The sequence below is a fragment of the Vicugna pacos genome, chromosome 6 (genome assembly GCF_048564905.1).
Source record: "Vicugna pacos chromosome 6, VicPac4, whole genome shotgun sequence".
NCBI lineage: Eukaryota > Metazoa > Chordata > Mammalia > Artiodactyla > Camelidae > Vicugna > Vicugna pacos.
In genome coordinates, this window is record NC_132992.1 from 18,501,530 (window position 1) to 18,523,656 (window position 22,127).

A 22,127-nucleotide genomic window follows, 5' to 3' on the forward strand; every position below is an offset into this window, starting at 1 on the left:
CAAGTATGTTACTAGATGTGCTCCGACTGAGGCGACAAGAAGGCAGATTCAGCATGAGCGTAAGCATTCAAATAATTCTTGTAACAAGAAAGGCTAATTATGAGTAATCATCGGTGTTGTTTTAAGAATGCCTGAGAGGCGATGATGGTGAAGATCGTTTATCAATGGAGTTAAAGTCTGAGTTCTAGGCCCCAAGGCAACTATATGTTTCTTAAATATACAAACACACTTATGAGAACTTCCATCTTCGGTCTCCTTCAAAGTAGGTGCTGCCTGGGTGGTTCCCTTTTATCTCAGCGTTCTATCACTGAAAGCCAGACTGCTCCAAGGATGGCGGTGTGACCCATCATTCTGTAATATATGCAGTACAACACACACAGCACAGTGACTCAGAGTCAATCAGAAGGAACAGGAACTCTGCTTAGAGCTCTTATTTTAGCAAAAGGCCAATCCTCACCTTTCATTTATATGTCTTTGTTAAAGGCTCTTTTAGCCCGAGGGCCTTTTCTTCTCACTCTTACCAATTTCCTTTGAGGGTTGGCCTTCCGTTTCAATTGAGTTATTTTGATGATAATGTTTCCTTTAAGATGATTATTTGTTTAAAGTTCAAGCTAATAAAAGTAACTTATCCTATTAAAAATATTCTGGGGAGCAGAACAACATTTTAGGATGTTAATTGCTCATGTTACCAGTCATCCATGAAACATATGCCAAAAATGCTCTAAAAGGTTCCAAAATGTCTCCTGCAGCTATAAATCTTTTACAGGTACAATTATGTAGGAAAAGAAATAAGAAAAAGTGCCTCCAACATCTGGAGTCAGATGGTTTACTGAAGTAAAATTACAAAATTAAATTTAAATGAACTTAGTTAAAAAGGGGAGAGGGATCCAATTTAATATGGACATTCATCATGTCTTCATTGACGTTTCTTCTAGCATTGGAAAAATACAATACAGTTGGAATACAAAAGTCGGATAAAACCTCTAATGGAGTGTGAAAAGATGACCAAAGAGACACACTCAGGCAGAATAGACTCCTTTTTTTCTCCCTGCTATTTTAATAACATGGAATACCCAATTGTTTTGAAGACAGTATCAACCAAGAAACTGAGCTTGGAAACTTATCTGTTTCAACCATCTCCTCCATTCAGACTTTTACTGTACATATTTCATCACTTAATGATGGTGATTACTAGGTCTGGTTTTTAATTCAATGTTACATCCTTGGAGACTAACAATATGGAGCCAAAAAAAAAAAAAAAGGTCCAAATAGGAAAGTGTTAATTTCAAATCACCTGCCCTTTGGTTTTCACTCTCTCAAAAAAAGAATCAAATATTGACCCCTTTAATACCGCAGTACTTAATTCTTGCTGCTAGTTGGACAGTTTCTGCCTTTCTGGTTCTTAAACATTCTTAAAGAGTCTTCTTAATCCTATGCTATGCCTATGTACTGAGAAAGACATATTAAGAAATAAAACTGCATGTCATAAAATTGCCTATCTATAATTATATGAAAACAATAGAACTTTATTTTATGAAATGAACTGACAAGAGTCTAAAAAAATATAGTTAATGCTATCTGGCAAATTTTCGCCCCTTGGTAGTCCTACATACTATGGACACAGCTAGACATGTGGTTGATGAAAACGTTATACCATCCGCTGACACTCAGATTCCCATCACGTCATCTTTCCTTCCTCCCCATGAATATTTAGTTTTGTCACACACCATTAGTGCCATTCCTTCAGATCCCCCTGCTCTAAAAGAGAGACTCAGCATCTCCCCTTCCAAACCATAAACCTAATCTAACATGGTACAAACTCACCAGTTGAATGGAAGCCAAAGACTAAACATGCTTTAGCAGAAAAAAGGAGTAAACAGTTGAAGGGGCCAAAGAAACGTTAAACAGGAAAAGAAACCAAGCACCTGAGACTGAAACCAAGGAGCAGATGATAGATAAAGCATTATCAGTGCATACTTATTGAGCACCTACTATTTATAAGTAATGTGCTGAGTACTTTCAAATACATTGCAGCCATTAACATGGCAACCCTGTGATACGAAAGCAGAGGATAATAGCACTTATGTTAACTTCCTCAACATTGTGAGTAACAAAGCCAGAATTCAAATACCAGCCCTTCCATGCCACATCCTACGCTCTTACATATCACACTGCATCAGAAACTGCAGGCAGTGGGGACCACATTAAGGGACAATGAGGAGCATAACAAAGAAGATTGAATTTTGGCGTGGGGATTGAGAAATAACCAGTGGTACAGGTGAGAATGAATAATGAATAATTTTAACTGCTAAGAAAAGTTCATTCATCTAAATCATGTGTTCTTCACTGACTCACAGCATTTGCTTCCCATAAAAAGTACTAAAAAAATTACACTTTAAAATCCTTGCAATATCTGTACATTGTCAGACAAGAAGAGAAATAGCAATTTTGTAATTTGAAATAACCCCAATGTACTGATGGTCTGCGGCACTAATTGTGATCCCATTCTATTTATATCTATTTCATATGTATCTATTTTATTTTCCCAGAGAACTGAACAGCTGCTTCTAAACCCACAAACAGAAAACAGCTTTGCTTTTCAGAGATTTTAGACCTAAGGCTTTAGATTTAATTACAACTTGTATTTTAGTCCCATAGAGTGACTGACCATCTATATAGTACCTCCAAAAACTGTATGAATATTACCATTCCTCCCAAAACAATGTTGGTTTCAGAAATGTCTTAGATGGAAAGAGAAAATAGTTAAGAGTCATTTATGATTCCAATGCAGTTCTCAAGTCAGTTTTGCAAAGACAGAAGGTCAGGACGAAGGAGAGGGTCACTAGAACCTGCAAAGCACATACCTCCACTCAGTTCAGAATGCATGACATCGAGGATGAGCAGAAGGTGACCAGTGAAGTGACCAGCATTTTAGAGAATGCACAGAATGAGAGAATGCAGTACTTCTAAAGAAAAGTGGAAGACAGTCATGTGGACAATTACTCGTTCACTCACTGCATCAAGGAATGGAACAGGTTGGGGGAGAAAAATGAGGAGGTGAGGAAGGGTTTATAAATAGGCTGATGGGGGAAAAGTTGGAGCAAAGAGCATAAAAAAAGGCTATTAAAGTGCAATGAGTCCCACAGTTTAGCCTGTGTCTGATGAGACAAAGAACACAATATTCTTCTGATAAAGAGAATTAAGGAGGTTTTCTGATTACAGATGAATGAACCACTGGGTAACGATGAATTCAGGGGGAGCTAGCCCACTCAGTGTAAGAACACCTCACTGAAGACCACCATTTGGCTCAAGCCAAAAGTACTTGTGTGTTCTAAGTCATTCCACTCTTCTGGAGGGAGACTGTCTCCTGAGCAACAGTCAAGTGGGAACCTCAGAACTCTGCATGTGCTTGGAAAGGTCTGCCTCATCACCCTTGAAACTTGCACTCAGTGCTCTCCTTAGTGAGACTTAGTGGCTGGCTCATGATCACACTCTCTAATACCACTCCTACTCAGTTTTTGGTCGTTTCCATAACCAATGGGATGATCCTTCCACTCTCCTGTCCTCTCAGCTCCTGGACTTCCTCTCTTCCAATGCCTTCATCAGCCATCCTTCCTGAGCCACTCACTCCCACAGTCACACCCTTCACTTTGCTGTTACCTGCATCTGCAGCCCTTGCAAAACTTCAATTTCAAGTATTTTTTCTCTGAGCATGACCTCGTATCTTTTCTGCAAGCTCCCTCTAACGCCCCAAATCCTACAATCCCACCAGGACCTAAAATCCACTCTCTGTGTCTCCAAGGTATCTCTCCCATGATAACCTCTCTTGCCTCCTTTCCAGTTTAAGTTCCTTAAATTATCATTATAATCACATCTAAGCTCCTTTTTTTGCTTTGGTGAGATTTCCTGATGAAATAATAATGCTCACCAAAATCAATCAGGCAACCACTCAATGCCTACACTCACGCCGCCTGAGGTGCCTGTTATCTGGTAGAAAATCAAAAGGGGCTTCCACACGCTCTCACTGTCACATCTGCCCACCTACCCACACATTTCCTGTTAGTATATTCAAGTTCTCCATGCCCTTAGTCAAGGCCAGCCTCTCTACTTAGGCACAGGACCTTATCCTCTCCTCTTTTATTGGAATTATTATAGCATGCTGCTTAGAGGTCTCTCCACTTTTGCCTTCTCTGCTCACCCCATGTGTAACCTCCAGAGTCCACTCCCAATATGGCAGCCAGAATGATCCCTGCAAAGAAATAAGTCGGCTCAATCTCACCACTCCTCTATTCAAAACCTCCAAAGCCCTCCCATCTCACTGGGCACTAGGGCCATGGTCTGGCTCCACATTGTCTCTGACTTCATCTCCTATTCCCTCTCCCTCTTTCACTCTGATGCAACCTCAGTGACCTCCTTGCTGTTTTTCAAATAGTCCAGGCACTCTCTTGACTAAGAGCCTTTGCACTTACTCTTCTCAGCGCCTAGAAAACTGTTCCCCAGATATCAGCATGGCTTGCTACTTCATTTCCTTCAAGCTTTGTTTCAAAAGATTTACACAGAAAAGCTTCACTAGGTCTCTGCAGTTCAAACCCCTGCCACCACCCTGTGACATTTCATACCTCTTTCTCTATTTTACTTTTTCTCTTTAGCACTCACCTATATATAAAATACACATGGGTGTATAAAATCTGTAAGCACTATATCTTTTAGATTTGTGTCTTGCTCATTGCTCATCTCCTCTACTAGAAGGTGATCCATGAAGACAAGGATTTTTATCTGTTGGGTTTACCTCAGTATCCTCAGCACACAAAATAATGCCCAGTAAATGCCTGCTTGGTGATCAATAAATATGTGTTTAGTGAACAAATCAAGAAAGAAACGGGTACATAAATGACTAGGGAAAGAGAAAATAGAAAGTTATAAGTGTTTTTCACATGGAGAATTCATATTTAGAGATGTCTATTTTTACTTTGAGCACTCCTATTTATGAAATCAGGATATCAGGGGGATCCTAGGATCCAGTGGTTGTCATGGTAGTGCCATGACAATGGAACAATACAGCTCATTGGGCCATACAAAATATCAATTCTAAAACTACCATGTTTATTCTTAGCAGTAACTGTCACTCCTTGAGGAAACATATTTGGTAGATTTAGCCTATGAAAGTTTCACATTTGATGATATCTACCTTCTACTTTCTCAGACATTTCTCTCTCCCTCTCTTTCTCTCTCTCTCTTTATCTCTTTCTCTCTCTCTCTCTCACACACACACACACACACACACACACACAGAGCATATAAGCAAATAGAGTCCAAGAGCTGACATACATGACCAGGGGATTAGTTGCCACATCATGGCTCTTACCTGATGTGAGGACGCAATCATGGTGTTTTTATACAACTTACGTTCCTCAGCTCTCCTTGCCTGCTACACTCCCAAACAAAGAAAACTGATATATTCAAACTTTTAAAATGTTTTCCAGGATCATATTTGTGCCTTTACAACATATTTTTATCATGTATCTTTAGATAGTTAATTAGAATTTTTTGCAGATGTTTGATAAGACATCAGAGAACATATTATTAAAAACTATTTCTCCCCTTCTCCCTCAATGCAGTAACATCCTTCAGTGATATGAAGACTGCCTTGTATTAGAGACTCTCAATCTATCCCAATTTCCCATAAGTCAGTGTGCTCTAATGACACTTTGTCAGATGCAAAACTTGAAAACAAAAGGAGAAAATTCACTTTTGACTTTATTACAACAAAAATGTCTGAGTGATAAATGGGACCATTGCAGATATGGTGGCTGTCTGGTTCCTACTGTTAGTCATGTGCTATTTTGATCAGCTGCAAAGGGCTAGCGGGTGACTAGAATAGAAAATACTTGCAGTTTTCTGGAGCTTCAGTGAAATGCTAATGAAAGTAGCTGAGATTTTGGAGACTCTACTTGAATTTTTATTAATTTCCATTGTTTCATGATCCCATTACTGGGAAGGGACCTATGGATCTCTTTTTGCTGATTATATCTCACTTCCGTTCTGACTTTGCAGAGAAGCAGACACCAACAATTGGAAAGAGAAATTACCTTTTAGCTGAGAACCCTGGGAATAATAGTATCCAGATCCGCCAGATTCCAAGAAAACTAGTTCACTGAGTTTTGGTCGTGTGGTCTACTGTGATCATTAAAAGCTATAATTTTCAGGCTACTGGGGTCAGTTATAAACACAAGGCAATCTGGATAGAGTATCTTGGGATAACATTTCCCATAGTTAACTTTATTCATATCTTAATCCTCTTTGGTTATTTTCCCAGATTAGTCACAGAATTTTGTGACCCAAAGGAATGAAGTTAGGTTCTAACATGAGGACAGAATGGATCGTACTCAGGCTTAAAGAGACTGTTAGTTACTTTTGTTTTCTTGAGAGAATAAATTGGTATGAATGAGGGTGGGTTTAACAGGCAGAGAAGGTACAGATGATGCTTCCATGTAGTTGAGGGTCTTGGGATCAGGAAAGAAAATGGTGGTGCACATAGGTAAACATCTCCGCAATGGTGAACTTTGGACAGTGTTCAAACTTCATCCATAAAAAATCTAAACGGATGATACACTTGGCTGGTATTTCGCATGTCAGCCAATTTCTCTGACCCATATCCATTGTGTTAACATTCTTCTCCGGCACTCTGGATGAAAATTTGGACCACTATGTTTAACTGCATCTATGATTCATAGTCCTTGATTGCTTCTAACATTAGTACATAAACTGGGGGCTCTGGAAGATTTTCTATAACACATGTAATTGTTGGAATTTCCTGTTAATCATCTAGGTGACATTTTCCAATAATTCTGGTTTTATTCTTAAAGGACATGTGATCAACAGTTCTTTGCAGAGGCAAAGACTATGGTGTGTCCAAGCAAATTGTGTTTTTTGACCTAAGACACCCCCTCTTCCAGATCATATTGATTGTCTGCAACATTTGTAATGAAACAGAGTCAGAGAGTAAACTCAGGGCTATGGAGGTATATTTGTCTTAGAGATCAAACACTTAAAGCAGGATTTATGGAAGCAGAGGGCTGTAGGTCAATAGCTAAAAAAAAAAATGAAAAAAAACCCCTGCATTGTCAACAAGTAGAGGACTTTCTGAGGTGTGAAGGAGAGGAGAAAGGGGTGGAGAGGGAGATAAGGGGCAGGAAGATAAGCAGAGAATCTGGCTCAGTTAAAAGTATACATCTGAAAAGAATTAGAGGGAGGGAGGTTTGAGAAAGGTTGATTCACCTCAAGGATCCGCCCCAGAGGCCCCTTCCTTGCTGATGGGATTGCATTGTAAACATTTCTTCATTCTCTCCCATGCTTTCCTTTTGGAGTGATTCTAGGACACTGACATTTAAGAGCAGTGCAGCATAAACACCAGAGACAGGTTCAGACACAAGTCAGAGACAGTTACACAACCAACTTCTGTTGTTACCGTAATTTAATAAGAAAAAAAAAAAAAACATTAGAGCCAAGAGCAACTGTAAGCCTTTGTTCAAAGTGAAGACATCTATGAAAATCCATAAAGATGCTTTTTAAATATATCTTTCAAATCAGACGTGTGCTATTAATAAGAAATCAACTTTCTAGCACTACTAAATTCTGTGTAGTGATTTAGATCTTCAAAGGGCTTCCCATTTGGTTTTTTTTTATTATTATTTTTATATAAACCTACAGAGGAGTACAGTACAGTGAGTATTAACCTCGTTTTACAGATTAAAAATTTAGGCCCAACAGTTAAGTGACTATTTAAGATCTCAGAGGCAAAGAAGGGGGGATAAAAAAAAAAACTTCTTTAGCTAAATCAGCTATGGTGTGAGGATTAGAGTTTAGGCCCACTGATTCCTAAATCATTGCTCTTCCTACAGTGCCACTCTGCATCAATGTGCCTTCTCAAACAAGCCTATCTGGTGGAAGCGTGTTCCTCTACTGCAGAAGTGGCCTGGGAGTGAGCACCATCTGCTTCTCTGCCGAGATTAGGACTTGAAACTCCCAGGCTAGTTTCAAGAACACCTTCCTAATATCCCAAATGACACAAACCAGTTTAGCATGATCTACTGAGCTTCTCTGGCAGGCTTTCACTCTTGGTAATAAAAAGCAAAATTTGACATACAGAACTCAGACGAAACTGACTTCTGTGGTCCAGAAGTGAGTTGTTAGAGGTTTATGATTTCATAAAGGCCAATCACATGCATGCTTCTCCTACTTTTTTTCTCCTTTCCTCAAATTGCTCAGCTTAGAGGATCTGAAAAAGCTCTATTCTATTTAACTCTGGCCTTTCTGATATCTAAGATTCAAAGACTCTCTAATTAGGATGTTTTCTTGAATTCCATGTCTATTTAAGAAACCATGACTTATGGATGGGAACTTGGGTTTGGTGGCAGTTCCTAGAAAGTGCATCTCAATCATGAAATAAAGCATTAAACTCAAGTGCAAAGTAATTGAATTTTTAAGAGGAAGGTAGTATTCAGATAAAAGAAACCATAATGGTACGTTCATTTACTTTTATATGTATAAAAATGTGAAGCTGTACCGTCAGTTACAGGTGTAAGTAATGCATCTTCCAGGCTATTTCACAATCATTCTTCCATTGTTCCACAAATAGATTATGTGAGTACAAGCCGTTAAGCTAAAAGTTGCCACAATAATATAACTGACGGAGCAGCAGGACAATTTGTGAGGAATAGGCATAGAAGACTGAATAGGAATGCTGAATTACCAAAATATATCCTTTGAAAATGCATGGTTATAAGGAATCCAGTACCGAAAAATGGACAAATAAGTTGGCTAGAGGTCACATGTGTTCAATATCATGGACCTGTTCAGTGTATCACGGTGCCATGAAAATGGGCACCCAAACATCTGTAGAAAGTATGCTAAACAGGTAGCCCTTAGAGAACTGAAGGCGCTGAATACAGTCTCATCCTATGAAGATATGACTCAACCTGAAGATGGTAACAGGATGAGTATTAGTAATACATTTAACCTCTTAAATTCAACAATGCAGGCCCCAGAGAGCATACCTGGGGCCTGGCTGACCTTGTTTAACTCGAGTTAACCATATCATGGAGCCTTTTTTTTTTTACTTTATATTGGAAAGTGTGTCCAGAGACTCTGTTCTCTTCCATGAAAGATGGAATGCTTAATTATGACTTTATTCAATATTATATTTTGGCCTCAGATCTCAGAGAGTATGCATGCATGTATATATGTAAATATACGGGCATGAAGACTCTTTTCAAAACAATAACACAATTGGCTATGCACCTGCCAGTTTCTTCACCATTATGACTCTCTTTTTAAGAAACATCATATGGTTGTGTCTTTGATGCCAGCAAATGTCCAGTGTGTCACCACACCATCAGTATCTGGCAGTCTTCATTTTCAAGCAATCTCTTAATTGACTACAGATTTGGTTCTTTTAGAAACCCAGTCTCTGGACCCACATTAAGGAATGACTGCCCCCTGACGTACTGAAAACAGAATCTTCTCCCCTTCCTTTCTACCCACTGATCCTAAACTTCGTACCCCTTTGTGCTCTGATAATCCCGTCTCTTCTGAACACACAGTTTCATTGTTCAAAATGGAAACCATTTCCCTCACTTGGTCCAACTGTACAAAAATCAAGAAATCTGACATTACTTAATTTCCCTATTTTCACCAATACCAACAATACTAAGTTCAATGTTTATGGATTATAGATTTATCTTGTGCTCACTGTGGGTTTGCAAGGTAATTAAATAGAGACCTGTATGAGTCAAAACATATGATACCTGCACAACGTCAGTTTCATGTCTAGTGCAAAAAGCCGGAACCCAGTAATATTTAATGTCTTTCATTGTTATATCTTTAAATCTTACCACTGCAAGCAAATGCGAAAATCCTTAAATTGCTGGCCTCAGTGTTCCCATGTCAACTGGCACATGCTCAGGTTGGAGATCCTGCCAAAAGTCAAAGAAAACATTTATGAGACAGAGGCTGATGGACGATTATTTTAATCCTGCATGTCCAGCACCGCCGGCAAGCTTGGTTTATGAATGCCTGCTGTTGCTTTAATGATAAGACCTCTTCAGTACAGCTGAATGCAGTGCACCAATGGATTTTCTTTTCCTTCCTTTCTTTTTTTTTCTTCCTCCTGCCCTAACTAAGAGACTGATTATTGATCTCCACCTGGATGTTCCTATTGAGAACAGGCCATTCATGAATACAAGCAGGAAGAATAATGGTGCACTGCATGGGCAGTTTTAATAAACTGCAATAGGGACACAGTCTCTGTGGGGAAAAAAAAAGGAACCAATCCGATCTTAATGAAGCATGTGCTCACATGACTGGAAAGTCTGTGGGCATTCTACAGGCCGAGCAGCAGACAGCGCCGAGCACCTGGGCTTCAAATGAGTGCCACGCCAGAGTGAGTACAAGACCCCAAGGACACCCTCTATGCCTGCTCAAGGGAAGCCTCCAAGTTCCCTCTATTGCCCTGAGAACAAAGCTCTGAACGCTGGAATGCACTGATCTGACCACACAACTGGAATAGAGGGATCTGAGCCCAGAAGTGGCTGTCTAGAAACACAAGGGATGTGAGCCCACTGGGAGACTCCAGAATCCAAAAGCTGAAGACAAGAGGCTAAAATGTAGCTGAAAAAGAACTAATTAGCAGAGGCCACCTTCAGACCTAGTCAATGAGCAAACCTTTTCTGTTTTAGCCAGCCCCTTCCTGTGTTATCTGGCTATAGCTGACGTAAGTCAAGCACTGAATTCAGCAGAAGTGTATGTATGAGGAACAACAGCTGTGATATTTAAAAGGGGGAACTGGCTTTTTAAAAATCAGACACTGTCATAAACAAGACAAGTGAGTATGACTTGCTTGGAGGGCAGATACAAACCCAAACTTGTTCCAGTTGTGGTGAGGTGCTTTCCGCACAAATGAAGTTATTAAACCAAAAAAGCGAAAGGCACACTTTCCATCACATATAATTATGTTTCTTTTTAACATCTGACTCCAACATCTACTTTAAGTAATAACGTGCAGCATAAAGGCTTTTAACCTGATATCCAAGAGCGCCCCCCTCACCAAGTAGTTAGCAAATTGTATGTCTTTTGTGTGTAAAGTATTTGGCCCCATCCTAACCTCCACCCTCAGGATGTCCATAGCTTTCATCAGATTTGTAAGGTGGCCTCTGACTCATAAAAAGTGAAGGAGCTTTGGATTGACAGTCTGAGGATACTGGTTCTAACCCTATCTCTGCTTCTGACTGGTTTTGTGGCCTTCAGCAGAAGGCTTCACCTTTCTATGCCTCAGTTTTCTGATCTACGAAATGGGAGAGCTGAACTACAGGAAGTGTTCTTCCAGGTCCACAATTCTAGGAAATGACAATAAAAGTGGGAGTGTCCAACTGAAAGATATCTTGCTATGTCAGTTAGCCAAATCTCCTTACTTATGGGGGAGAAAAATGAAGCCCAGAGAGGTTTTCATACAATACTTACAGTGAGAGATCAAGCATTGAACCCAGCATTTCCTACTCATACGCCAATTCACTCCTCGTCCTAATGTGTGCAAAGTTCATAAAGCTCTAGTCCTAGCTCACAGTTTTACTCACTGACCGAGGGAGTGTTTCAGGCGGGCTTTCCCTGTCTTGGATACAGTGTGTCCTTTGGGGCACTCTCCCAGATTTTCTCAGGAAGAGCACATATGCTCAGGTCCCCAGAGAATTGTGCTCTCACACTCACAGCTGTACGACAGGCAGGAAAAAGTTGTCTACAAAAAAATAATAAGCATTTGCAAAAGTGCTCTGGGGTATCTTCAGGAAGTGTTCCAGGAAAATTGCTATTATAAAAAGATCACTAGGCTCTCTTCTCCTAGATCCAACTCCACACTCAGACATTAATATTTTAGGTGCATCACTGATACTCACTCATCCAAAGTTCAGCAATCAGCACATACACCTGGCAACGACAGACTGAGTCCTTGCTTTCATGCAGATTACTGTCCAGGAAGGAACCACGGCTTTCTGGAAGGTCTGCTGCATTCCCGCCTGTGTGAACTGAGAGCCAAGGACAGGCACTGCCTCCCCAGGAGAGGGGCTCATGCTTGCTTTGAGAAGCCCTTTCAGAAATTTGCAAACATGACTCTAGAGAATCTCTATTACTTTAGTATGAATCAGTTTATCCAAATACCTTTTTTAAACCTAATAAAGCATTAGCGCTGTATGTCTTTCCTCATTTTGTCAATTCCTATTTGCGTATCAAAATCCCACTTATTCAGTAACGCCTAGATCACATTCTCCCTTCTCAGTCTCCCAGGATGACTTTATTCCAGCTACCCCAGAAAGTATAGAGCAACCTCATTTATTCCTCTTTTACAGTACTTGAAGTGTAGGAATTTTAGACCTCACGAGCACACAGGAATTATAAATCATCGCATTCATTTTATACATAAGGAAAAAGACAAAGTAATGGTTTGGAGTAATGGTTCCTGACCTATTACAAATCAAAGGGAAAGAACAGGAGAGGACATTTTTGTTTGGTATTTGCGCTGTGCTATGTTCTTTGTAAGAAATTTTAAATACACAATTTCACCTAAGTCTCAGAACTATCTTGCTCAGTAGATACATTATCATCCCCATTTACAGATGGAATAAGCCAGTCTCAGAGGGACTAAATAACTTAAACCAGGTCAAACAGCTGCAGGTAGTGGTGGGCAGAGGTGGGTTCAAAGCCATGCCAGACCATGCTAAAGACAGCCCTTGCTCCCCTGCCCCTCCACCTCCACACGGGGGGATAAGGAGGGAGAGTTTTACTAAGAAAGGAGATGCAGGCAGCCTCAACCATAAATAGCAAGCCCCTGACAGCTGATCAAGGCCGATCTACCGCCTACTTCTGAAATCCATTCTCCCTTCCCTTCAAAGGGGCAGTGAGGATGGAGAAAGGCGTGAGAGTACCATCTTTGTGGGGAGGAAAGCCATGAAGACTGTCAGAATCTGCAAGTATCTGAGCTTCTGGCTGCCTATTTATCAGATGGGCTTGGGCAATCATGTCTAGTCTTTAAGACCCAGTAGTCATAAAATACAAAAAACTGTAGGTTTCTGCCTTGTATACATCATTCTCAAAGGGAAGAGAGACTCTCCCGATGCTTATTTCCAAATATTATCTACCTTCTACACATATGAGGGATTGGGCAGTTTTTCACACCAAAAGGTGGACAGGAATTGGGCTAGATGGATGAACACAGCTGTTCCTCTGTGGATCAGTAACATGTTACATCTACTTCAGTTGGACTTTTCCCAAATTTTCTTGAAACTGTGACAGCCTGACTACCTCTTAAATAATGATAGTAACCATAGTTTCTGGAAATTTGCAATGTTTCACTTTACAATGGATCTTTATGTGCACTGTTATTTAATTTCCACAAAATCTATATAAAGTAAATAGGACAGTTATTAGTCCAATTTTAGAAATAAGGAAACTGAAGCTAAGAAAATCACTGTGTAATTACTAAATCAAGATAATGTGTAACAATGTAAAAACAATAAACACTGTACTCATTGAGGGCTTGCTAGGTGCCACACGGCACTGCAAAGATTATACAAACTTGGTCACATCATCTTCAAAACTGCTTCATGAAGTACATATTATCATCTTCACACAAAGAACAAATCTAAGGTTAAAGAGGGTAAAATGACTTGCCTAAGGCCATATAGCAAGTTAATACCAGAGCTAAGATTCAATTCCATGTTTAAGTCAAAGCCCAGAGTCTCAACCAAAATCTAACCACGAGTCTAAATAATCTAATTTCCAGAGACGTCCTCATTGCCTGAGTATCCAGATTCCCTGGCCCGTCATGCCTTGCCTTTCTTTGACACTCTGTGGTCTTTGCATCACATTTTAAAATATAGAAAAGTTCAAGTTATTAGAAACTTGCGGTCTAAACTCATTTAGTATTCCTCTCCACGATGCACGTAGTTCAGACAAAATGGTGTACGTCGGAGTAGTCTAGCCCCCTGATTTTGCTGCCCTTGCTGTGTTCTTGCAGGTGGCACTCTGTTGCTTTTCCCTCTTTCTCCTTTAGCTACTGATGCTTACCTGCCTACATGTGTGCAAAGCTGAATAGAGCACATAATGAGAACACTCAGGAAAACCTTTTCCTTACTCCTTTCCTGGGTTCAGAAAAAGAAAAAGCACTGCGAGGATAAGAGAGAAAAGAAAGGATATGTGAAAGCACTTCCCTTTCAAAGAGCAGTTGGTTCTCAGGTCCCCTTGCATATGGCGTCTCTGTGAGTGAAAATGTGGCAAGCACTTCAGAAACGCCGTAGGGCATGTGTCTCTGCATACATATGCATAATGTCCTTTTCACACTTTGGAGTTACCAGATGCCTGGTTCCGCTTGGAAGGGGCTTGGTAACCCACTTGAAATCATGAGGACTCATAACTCATTTATGCAAGCCGCAGAACCCCTCTAGACGACACCTCCTGCTCTAAAGAATGATTGAGAGAAAGATATAATAGAGCCGAAAACGACAATGAAATATTAGCAGTGCCAGTGCAGCAGCGTTTATATGAGGTCCCCGGCTAGATGAGGGAATTATGCAAGTCAAAAGAAGAAGAGCCTTCAGGCAACAGGAGAAGCAAAAACAAAGGAAGAATGTCTAGATGTCAAGGACTAATGTTGTTGCTATGGGGAAGGCCCTGAGGCATTGGTTCATTTTATAGGCAGGTATGCAGCCCTCCATCTAGAATACTCTGGGCTTTCAAGTGGGGGCAAAGCCACTCCTGCATTCACACTTGACCTCTAAAATTACTTAACAACCTGGAGAAGTGTTTAGAGGGGAGGGGGACAGTCAGCATGGCCCCGGGCTCTGCCTAAGGTGGGACTTTAGGGACTCTCCTGTTTTCTTGGCACCGCCCTCCTCCAATCAAATCCTTCCCCATTGGCTCCCAATTGTTTTCTCTGAAACACCAAGCTCTTGATGTCTCCCTCCACACCCTTACCTGTACCCCATCACTAACCACACCCCACCCTGGGACTGAGATCCCTAATCCTTAGAAGAGAATACGAAGCTCTTTAAAATCCTGCCCTGCCTTTTCACCTATGGTCACATGGAGTTTTTTGTCTCCCCTAAAACATTTTCAGTTTACTGTCCCTTTGCCCTGCTGTCCCCTCCTCCTGAAAGGCCTTTCTCAATCCTCCGCTGGGCAAATTTCTGGCTCATTCTTTAAGAGACAGCTGTCATACAACTAGTGAGATGAAGGTCTTCTCAACCTCGAGGAAGGAGTTAGTCACTCCCTCTGCTGAACTTGCACAACACCTGGCGTTCATCTCTACTCGACCAGTTAGCACTCCACTAGAATTATATTTTATGGTTTAAGGTTTAGGCTGCACAAAAATATGGATTTCTGGAGGGCAAGAGAAAAGCCTGTAAATATATCTTTTTATCCTTTATACTGAGTGAAGTGCCTGAAATATATTAGCTTAATAAATATGTGCTGATTGAAAAAAAAAGAATGAATGGCTCCCTCATTTCCCTCCCATGTGCTTTTAGCAATTTAGCATGTGGTCCTTCATCATTCTTTTGACACACTCTAGTGGTGATATTGGAGAATAAAGGCAATGGTAGAAGGCAACAGATCAGAGTACTGGCTAGGCATCTTTGTTCTGAAACCTATGCCTTTTGCCAATTTCTTCCTCCCTGTAAGTGACACTCCTGTGTTATGATACTAGGGTTTGCTCAGGTCACAGCATTAAAGCCTACAAAAAGGGTCAGTGCTGCATGCTGCAAAGATCTCAGGCTTTGGGATCAGATGGTCCTTAGCTCAAACCCAGGCATGGTCTCAGTATTAATGGGAGCTGGAACAAGGCTCGGAATCTAGCTGAACTTCATGTCCATCCATGATAAAATGAGGATGAATTCCTACCCTGTAAGACTGTCGTAAAGATCAAATTAAATTATAGCTAACTTACGGCTCATTGTATGTTCTTAATAAATGGGAACTTTTTTTTTTTTTTTTTACATCTTCAGCTTCTAGGAAAAGGGATTATCCTTGAGGGGGTGGTCAGAAGGTGGTTTATAAACTAGAATCATCTGGGACGATTTTCTAAATTATATCCCCACATTCCTTTCTAGAAACACTTGTGTGGTATACTATCACCATTACAGATTGAAGTATGTTTTATTTCTCAGGACTTACCAGACAGAAAGGAGGTTGAGAATCAATTCTCTAGATCATACCTTGGAAAGTCTTGCTCTTTATTCTGACAGCCATAATCCTGAATCTCTAAACGTCTCACCCTGAAATTGTTATAACAGCTTTTAACTGAAAGGTTTCAGTTAAAAGTTTCAGTTTAGAAGTTTCATCCTGTCCTGTCAATTCATCCTAGACATAATAGCAAAACCATCTCTCAGACTCCAGAAAGGCAGAGAAATCTTCTGATGAAATGGACACCTCAGTGGTCCCCACTGGGAGAGCCAGCCACCTTTGCCCCAAACACGCACTACATGGCCTTTCACAATTTTGTGACTTTGCCTATGTTCTTCTAACTGGAGGATCCCTCCCTGCCTTCCTAGGCTCTACTCCCTCATCTTGCAGAGCTAAAGAATTTCTACACGTCGTTCAAGACGAATTCAAGCAGAGCCACCTACCAGTCCCCTCCTTTGTGCAACCACTGGACCTAGGGCACCTCGATTATTGCGTTCATCACACTCTGTTACAAGTTATTAGTTCACAATTCTTTTTTCTGTTCTAAATTGTGGATTCTTAACAGGAAGAAACTGTGTCTTAATTATTCATGCATCTCCCCATAATGTAGATACTCACTAAGTTTTTACTGAACTGAATTAAATTGAACTGAGATGAATCCCTGTTCATGCTCCATTTAAGAATTTAACTTGCTCCTGCCACCTCTGAGAATGTGTATATGTGTGCATTTGTGTATGCATTTCTGAGGTTTTTTTCTCATCACTTTCATGTTTTTCCCTGGGGGATTCACAGACAAAGATTGTGCAAAAAAGCAGAGTTATGTATCTACTGGTCAAGTTCATTTCAGAACCCAGGGAGGCTGGCCAAATTCTTCAACCAAAATAGAGATTGTGAAAAAAGGCTTTTTGTTAAAACATTTTGTTGCTTCCTCTTCATTAAATCCAAACTCCCTCAGGTGGACTCCAAGATGGTACTGCCAACCTGACTGAAACTCCACCCATTCTAACTGCCTGGACTGGCCTAGAATTCATAATTGTTTCTTTTTGTGATTGGCCTGCAAACAGCGCAGGATTCTGTTCTCACATGCCTCCCTCTCTAGTGGGTGAAACTGCTGTGGGCTGGTATTCCTCTGGTATATTCATTTCCCTGTGATGGAAGTAGACCTCTTGGAGTCCCAGGAGGTGTTGGCTTATTTCCTGATTCAATGTTTGTTCATTCATTCATCAAACATTTATTGTCCTTCTCCCTTATGTCACATGCAATGGTTAAATCCTAGGGAAATAAAGATGCACAAGAAAAAGAGTCTGGCTCTCAATAAAGTTACCAAGGATGTGGAGAAAACAACATGAACAAATCATGACAGTATAATAAGACAAATGGAAAACAGACACTTGCTCATAACGTCCAAGGGGGTCAGTGAAAGTCGATAAAGAGAGACTGATGTCTTTTCCCACTTGTGAACTCTGCAAAGAACCTGAGTGCACCCAGAGCAGACATCTCACTCAGTCCCTGAATATTTCCCGTGAGCCCAAAGACAGCGGAAAAGTCTGCCAACCCTTTTAGAAAAATCACTGAATGTCTCTAAGAGCCCACATTTCCCCCCTGAGGAGCCATTATCCCATCTGTGGAAGGACTCATGTGTGCTAACAGAAGAGTGGTGCTGTCTCACTGCAGCATCGTGAAATCTCTGTTCTCTAACGTAAGTAATTTCCTGATTTTGACCAAGGATAGGATGCAGACTATAATGAAGAAAGACATAAGGATAAGGCATACTCCAGAAGAGCCTTCAGTAAAATCCTACTCCAGCTCTAACTCAACAATGGTGTGTCCAGTACATTAGCCACTAGCCACTCTTTAAATTTAGGTAGCTCTTTAAATTTGGATTATGTAAAATTAAATAAAATCAAAATTATAGTTCTGCAGTTGCATCAACCAGCATTCATGATTTCGATGGGCACACATGACTAATGGCTACCATACTGGACAGATATTGAACACTTTCATCATCACAAGAAGTTCTATCAGACAATGCTGCTCTACAGAAATAACCTGAATTTTTACTTATCGAGTCATTTATTTTATAATTTCATGAATTGCTTACTTCGTAAAAGACTCAACTCTGAGTTCTGATGGAGGCAAAGATAAAAGTAAAAGTTATCTATTTTTGAAGGGCTCACAGTCTGGTGGGGAAGACAAACATTTTAAAAAAGGAAAACAGGGGAGGGGATAGCTCAGTGGTAGAGTGCCTACCTAAAAAAAGGAAAACAAATTGTACATTGTGCATTGGGTGGTGATAGGATAGTATGGAGACAAAACAGCTGAATTTTTGCCTGAAGTAAGAGGAGACCTCAGAGAGGTGACAGGATGTGGTTCTCGGAGGGTGAGTGGTTCCTTTCCTATTTACAAAGTGGAAGGGGCAGCGGCGATGATGAGAACAGTATATGTAGGGTCATGAGGCAGAGACGAGCTTAGCATGCTGCAAGGTATTTCGGACGCCTGGGGTGGAGTGTAGACTTTTGGAAAGCTGGGTGAGAAGAGGCTGGCAAAGCAGACACCACAGTGTGCTCAAAGGTATTGGGTGATCAAGTGGTGGGAGGAAGGGAGGTTACAAACTATATAACCCAGTGATTAAGAGCACTGAAGTTACACAAAGTTGGATCATACTCAAAATTTGCCACCGTTAACTTTATTATCTTTGTCAAGTTTTAAAATCTCACTGAATCCCATTTTTCTCATCTATAAAATAGTGTTAACAACACTACCAACCTTTTATGACTGCTGTGCAGATTAAATGAGACCAGGTGCTTGTCACAGTGCATGGCACATGTTAAATAATCAAAAATGAAAATCACTGTCATTTATTCTATAAGGAACGTGGAGTTATGAAAGCATTTGAGCAGAATAAAATGATGATACTGTATAGAGAAATAAGACACAAGACAATCAGCTATGTCAATAATTTAAAAGACAATGCCTAATATTTACAGAGTATTTGCTACATAAAAAGTGTGATTCCAAGTGCTTTAAAGAAGTTAATTTATTTAATCCTCTCACCAACCCTAGGAGGTAGCCTACCATCATTAGCTCCCTTTAACAGATGAGAAAACAAAGGTACACAGATGTTAAATAGTTTGTTACACTGCTACTGAGTGACAGACTGGGATTCAAACCCAGACACTGGGCTCTGGAATCTACACACTCAGCTCCTGGGCTGCTCTGCCTCTGTTAGAACAGAAGTCTGCTTGATTTTATGTCAAATTATTTCGCACCACAGCATGGCCATAAAATTATTTTATTTTTATACAGATCTTCAAAAGAACAGTCTCACACCGTGAATGCCAGAAGCCAGTGTGTGTGCTCTAGAATTATTCCACAGATGGTCATCTGGTTAGAAATGGGCAAATGCTTGATAAAGTATGTTATCATTAGAAAGGTCGGTTCAAAATCTCCTTGGATAATCAAGACATGACTAAAATTCAGAGCATCCTCAACAACAGTGAGTCCACATAGCAACCTCTCATAAAAATCAGCTTCCTCTTACTGGGAATGGGGCTAACATGTGTCTCGTAGGTTTGCAAGAAATATTAAATTGGAGAATGTATAGAAAGGATTTTGCACTGTCTGTGGCACACAGAAGTTGTTCATTGAGAAGGAGCTTTGGCTGCTACAATTATTATTCTTTTAACAAAAGAATCCTCTTCCAATACAAGGTCTGCTGAGTCTTGAAAAACTTTTCCTAGAACTCACCTGATCTGCTTTAAACATCTTAAGGATGGACAGAAGGTCATGATAGATACGAATTCTTCAAAACAAACACTTCCCAGGCTATGACCTAAATTCCAACTCTCCTTATTTAAAACCTTCTCTGATTTAATTTCAACAACATTTTTCAACATGTCCCTGTTTTTACCCAAATCTGAGCCAAAGCAAGCCCAACATAATGATGTTTTCATTGACTGACCTCACCAAGGGCCTCATCTCACATGGAACTTCTTCCAAATGTCTTTTCTTCTGATATTCTGTCCTTTAGTGAAGTTCATCCTCACGTAATTCCACTTTAATGAGTGAGATAATATAATTATCCTTGAAATTTGTTCCACTCCTTTCGAGCACAGCCTCTCCCCACGGGGCTTTGTCTAGCGTGACCATGCTTTTCCCAGTAAAAGACACTGGTCTGGGTCTTGGCACTGGCCAGGAGGGCCCGTTCTTCCTTGTGGATGATGGCAAGTAATAACTGTGCAAGCACAGATCCTCAAACCACCAAAGGCACATTGTTCTTTTGGGCTCTTATAAACTTGGTAGAATCAGAAAGCAAATGTAGGGCATCAGCCAGAAAGCCAAAGGAGCTGAGGTCCAGGAGGCCAGGATTTGAGCAGAGAAGAGGTTCAGGCGGCTGATATAGAGCTACCAAGCCTGAGCCGAATGGAATTCCTGGAGCAATTGAGCAGAATGGTGGCTGGTAGGAGAACCAGGAAGCTGAATGCTGCTTTGGCACCTGATTAAAGGCAGATTGTTGGGAGCTGAGTTGTCAGGGGAGTCTCACTGGACTAGAAAGCTCGCTGTCAATTTGTGGCCTAGAGTTACTAGGTATGTGACCTTGAACGAATCACTCAACCTTTCTTTATTCTCTGTTGTTTTTTTGTCACTAAAATGCAGATGATAATTGAAAATAATAAAAATTGCAAAGAGGTTCCCTTATTTTAACTAAGAAAATGTATAACAGTCTGCATTTTTAAAAGTACCTATAAGTGTCCAAACTATTCTCACATAAAGAATTTATGTGAATGTGTTTGGCAAGACTAGTGGTTTAGAAATGTTGACTAAAACACATTAACATCAATCTTTCAGTGGTGTATTCCAATGGCCTTTTTTTTTTTTTTTTAAAGCACAAAGAGGCTTAGTATCTTGGTCAAGGTTACATTGCTGGTGAGTTTATCCAGGCAGAGTGGCCCCTGAGCCAGTGCCTCTCACCTTTATAGTGTGCTTCCTCCCTAGATGAGGGCCCTTACAGTCACTGTGGCTTGTCTGAGTTCCAAGGGCAAAGGCATCAGGGTGATCCCTGAGAGGTTGATGACAGCTACTCAGAGCCATCATCTGACCCAGGATCCCTACAGCTGTGCGTCACCCAGCACCACTCCCTTGTTCTCACTTCTGAGTCATCACCCATGCTCTGCCCAGTGTCTGAAATTATCACGTCTTCCCCCTTCTGAGCCAAGCTATATCCCTCCATCCCTTTAAAAGTCTCAGCTGAAGCCTCAGGGGGATGAGGTGTAGGAATTGGAATAGTTTTCACCTGCATTTCAGGCAAAAAACACAAAAAACAAAAACAAACAACAACAAACCTTGTTTGTTTTATCAGTGTGGACACAGACGCCAGGACCCTTGGTCCTACTCTGAAGACTCACCAAAGACCAGCACAAGTTCAGGGACTTACAGCATCGAAAGTGAAGCATCTGTGACTTCAGATGGTTTGAAAGGGTATTGTATTTGATAGCAGCCAATAAAGCGGGAGACAGTGCCAGATCAGATAAGAAGAAACAGCTCCGGCCAGAATTAAAAAGGCTATTTTGGGATATGTCAAAAGGAGTAAAGCTAGATTGGAAATGACTGCAGAGGTGATTAAATAGGTGAGAACAAAGAGAACACTTCCTGAGTTCTGGCTGAGAAGGGAGAAATTCTTAATCATGTTTTAATTGTACTTCATAATTAGCCAAGTCACAAATGCCATGGCTGGGATTAAAAGATTTTTCATAAGGCAGAAACTGTTGCGGATTTTTGCTAGGGGAAGTGCTGGGGGTGGGGAACGGAGGGAGCGCTGAAGCCCTTTCAGTTTGTGTAACGATTTGAGAAACCAGGTCTTACAAGCATATTTGCTCATAAAGCACATTTTGAAAGACACTGTT

General features: G+C 40.6%; 1 protein-coding gene across 1 annotated transcript in view; it reads right to left on the reverse strand.

Moving 5' to 3' along the window:
• SEMA6D (semaphorin 6D) overlaps window positions 1-22,127 on the reverse strand; it is a 415,405-nt gene that overhangs the window by 327,236 nt on the left and 66,042 nt on the right. Inside the window, exon 2 of the mRNA XM_072962494.1 lies at window positions 9,894-9,974. The gene's annotated coding sequence lies outside the window, so the exon portion shown is untranslated. The remainder of the gene's footprint in view (window positions 1-9,893; window positions 9,975-22,127) is intronic.